Below are 4,512 nucleotides of genomic sequence, written 5' to 3'. Positions count from 1 at the left end.
TATATATTTTCCCTGTGTTTTAGAGATATGTGTAAACAATATACACTAAGGTTGTGGAAGCAATTGTAAAGGGCCAATTGATTGAAAGGAAAATTCAAATAATTCATAGTTTCTCTACCTACTTGTTCATTCAGACATTAGTATAATATCAGCATCTACGTAGAAGCGGCCAATTTTATGAGAGATGATCATCTTATGTACTGGTTACATACAATTTTCTCATGTTGTAGAGATGTGCGTAAACAATATACAGTAATGGGCAATTGTAAAAGGCCAATTGTTTTGAAGGAAAATTCAAATATTGCATTGTTTCTCTACCTACTTATTCATCCATACGGTATCTTTTAATGACCTGTTGCTGGCTGCTACCAAAGTGTCTGTGTTGAAGTTTATCTGTTTAGTGCTACTGCTATACGCTTTGTGTACTCTGCAACTTCAAAATCCAAGATGGTAGATTATCCAAATTACAATAATAATACGAAGAAGAGAAAAAATTAAATGGTTTCAATCTTGGGAGAATTACAAATAACATCCATGTGGTATAGCCTTCAAGTATGGAATTATCTTTTGTGTTATTTCGCAACAATTAGCTCTCATGTGGTTATTTTCATGAGGCATTTTTTGTTGATTTTAACGGAATTTGATGATGCAATAAGTGTCAACATATAATTAAAGAAAAAAAAATCATTCTACTAGCGTCACTAACACCTTCCTCCGTTGCGAAAATTATCTTTTAACATATAATTAAAAAAAAAAAAAACCCCATTCTAACGGCATTACTAACACCTTCCTCCGTTGCGAAAATTATCTTATGAAACAGTACAATTTCTTCCTTTAAAATTTAACATTTACTATTAATTAAGAAGTATTATGCCCATAACATTTTCATAGCAAATTATAAGCAGTAATTTAAATTCAAAACTTAAATTATTTTTTTATCCGCACATAGCGACCAATAACAACATGCTACTTAGAAATTGTTGTGAAGATGTTGCAGACATTACATTTGTCATTGTAAAGTTGTGATTTCCACCTATATTGTATTGGCTTTAATTCCGTGCCAATTTTGATTGTAATTTCTTCAATCATTTTTTCCCTGTATGTATGTGGGTTTATTTGTAAGGGATGAATATGAGAGATCAGTGAAAAATCAAGCTTCAAAGGTTGGATCAGTGGGTTTCGCGACTACCTCGCGAGTAGCTCACAGGAAGCAACATGTGAAAAGGCTATGTGTAGAGCACATGATAGGAAGTTGAAGAGTCATACCAAGCTGTCAGTTTCGCGAATGTCTCGCGAGAAGGGCCAACCTACGAAGTACTCGCGAAACATTATGTTTGACAAAAAGTTGTGATTGCTTTACCAAATTTTTTACTCACACTATATATACTCTCATTACACACGAATTCTAAAGAGTGTTTTTTAGAGAAAAAACTCTAATAAATACACTTAAGAGTTAGAGATTGTTATATCTACAATCATCTACACATTTCTTCGTAGTTTTCCTCAACTTCTACCTCTCCATCTCTAGATTCTTGAGAGGTTGTTAGTCCAAACACTTACCACACTCATTCTTAGTGTTAAGTGAGATTTTGGTGCCGTTGGAAAGCATTGGAAGGAGTCATTCATTGGCGGATGTAATCGGGCTAAATTGTAGGATTCGAAAAGTTAGAGAAGACAAGACTTCAAGAAGTTCGTTGGTAGCAAGAACTTGGAGAGCTCGGAGAGCTCAAGTACATGGGGTAGACTAGGTTTGGAGGGTTTTTTGTTATTCGTGTATTCCAACTTTATTCTCTAGTGGATTGATTTTGACTTGGAGGGTCGCGGATAGGTTTTTCGCCGAGTTCTTCATTTTCCTCTTCGATATTACATTTTAGTGTTATCTTGTGTTTGCATCTCTCTTCTCTACTCTTTAAGCTTTCATTTTATTGTTGATGATGGATGAATAGGGCTTAAGGTAGCTTTATTGGTTCATTGCGCTTATTTACTCTAATTCCGCACTTAGCTTAAGTTAAGAGTAAAAACAATTTAACCGTAATTTTTAATTGGGGATATGAACAAGCTCTTGGGTTTTAGCACAAATCTGAGCTTTCACTCATTAATTAATTTTTATCAAAAAATGGATAAACTTTCCCAATCATCTTTTTCCTAGTTTATCAAAAAATATTACACAAAGAGAAACAGAGACGCATATACAATCATTCTCTCTCTCTCTCTCTCTCTCTCTCACAGACACACACACAAATAAAGAAACATTAATGGCTTGAGCAACAATAAGACCCGCCTTAACTTTCGACCTCTGAACTTCTTCTCCTAAATCAGAAACGTAGGATTTTGAAGAAGAAGTGGGGGAATTAAAGGAGCTGGGTCATAAGCAAAATTAAACATGCATAATCACAAAAGGGGAACACAAACAGAGAATTATTAAGCGCGATTTGGAGCGTTGAAACTTTTCACACAATCCCACCCCTTCTCTGCCCTGTCCACCTGTCCACCATATATGGTACTCTTCAATTCTCTTATTTCTGTCACTCGATATATATTTCAATGGCTGTGGTAGACTAGAACCCAGGCCTAAAAATGAACATATTTTTAAAGGGCACAAGCCTATTTAGATTGGAATAGCGGTCTCCACTTTCAATTAATTAAAAGTTTAGTAAAATATGAGTTTATTTTTCAAGTCTAAATCAAGTCTTTTAACAAGGAATGGTTGCTACTCCACCAAGTCAGCATACCACCTCCTTTCAAATGAGGCAGTGGCGAAAAATCCTGGACCATCAAACACGACAGCCCACAAGAAGTTTTGGTTAGATATTTGGTCATTAATTGTGCCGAATAAAATTCGACACTTCATCTTGAGAGCATCTAACGATTACTTGCCAACAAAAATGAATTTATTGAAGAGGAACATCACGGCGAACTCCCTCTGTGACTATTGCTGCTGTGAGACAGAGGATGCCATTCATGCAATCTGGGGTTGTCCTGAGGTAAAAATCGTTTGGTGGGAGTTGAGCAGTGTTGACCTTTCTTGGCAGAAAAACTGGTATGTTTCCGTGACTTGTTCCAAGGAATTCTAGCACAAAAAATTCCACACTTGGCAGAGCTATTTGCATATATTGCTTGGAGCATTTGGCATAACATGAATGCACAGAGAGTGGGAACAACCACAGTGACTTTGGGAAGGATTTACAGTGACGCAGTTGATCGGCTTCAGGAATTTCAAATGGCCCAAGATAATCCAGTGCAGCAACGAACAGTGGCTACCTCCTTCACCAAATCAGTACAAGGCTAACAGTGATGGGGCCATTTTTCGGGACTCAGGATCGGCAGGTCTGGGAGTGGTGGTGCGTGACTCAAAAGGGATGGTGATAGCAGCGTTGTCGGTAAACATGGCAATGGGTCAGAATTTTTTGACCTAACTTGAAAAATAATTAAACATAAACTTAATTTTTTGACTCGAGGCAAAAATAGGTTGACTCATGACCCGACTTTTTTTTTTTTTTTTTTTTTTTTCAGGTCAACCCGATTCAACTTGAATAAACTGTTATCCAACCCATTTAAAAAATATTTAAATTACATCCTAATACTAAGTGCATAAAACAAAAAGTACCAAAAATTATAATCAATATATTATATATTATAAAAAAATGACCATTTGATTCATCAAAAGTCAAAAGCTAGCTAGCCTAGCTTTAGTGCACTGCTTTCCATTAAAAAAAAAGAAAAAAAAGAAAAAAGGAAGGCCTAGCTTTAGCCTTCACACGTTGCACCATTAGATCACACACATTATACAAGGCAAGGGCCCTTCAGTGATTGCCAATTGCCATGAGACAAGACCATTAGACCACACATTACACAAGGCAAGGGCCAAGGTTGTCAAGTGTTAGACAACCATTAAAAAAAAAAAAAAAAAAAAATCTCATTCAATTGAATTACAATTTGCAAGTATGAATATTTGCAGTATTGAATCTACTACTAACGTTGAATAGATTGAGATTGAGGTGTAATTCTTATAAAATATTTATTTATTCTTCTTTACTTAATATGTTATGTTTATTTTTAAATATTTTTTTGTTTAGTTTATATTTCTAAGTAATCTAACTTTATTATTATTTTAAATACAACATGAACGTGTGCATTTAAGAAGACCGATAACTTGCTATTTTGCTGGCTTACTTATTTTGTTTGTTTTAAGATCTATCTCTTTTTGAAGATGTAAACTTGTAATTATATGCATTTTGACAATGAACTATTAACATTGAAGACTTTTTCTATCATGAATTTATGACTATAAATAATTTTTGTCATACTCAAAACTATCAAAATTGGAAGGATATTAACAAGTGGCATTAAGTGCAATTTATTTGCTTAATTGATTTTATTCATTCTTTCTAAAGAGGTTGTCATTGATTTTTTTTTTGTAATTGAAAAAAAAAAAAAAAAAAAACTTGTTTGAAAAATACGGGGTAAATCCAACCTGACCCGCAACCCGATTGACCCATTTAAAAATGACCC

This window comes from Quercus suber, unplaced genomic scaffold (assembly GCF_002906115.3).
Source record: "Quercus suber isolate HL8 unplaced genomic scaffold, Cork oak 2.0 scaffold_504, whole genome shotgun sequence".
NCBI lineage: Eukaryota > Viridiplantae > Streptophyta > Magnoliopsida > Fagales > Fagaceae > Quercus > Quercus suber.
The sequence above is the reverse complement of the archived record's forward strand: the minus strand, read 5'-3'. Positions refer to the sequence as shown.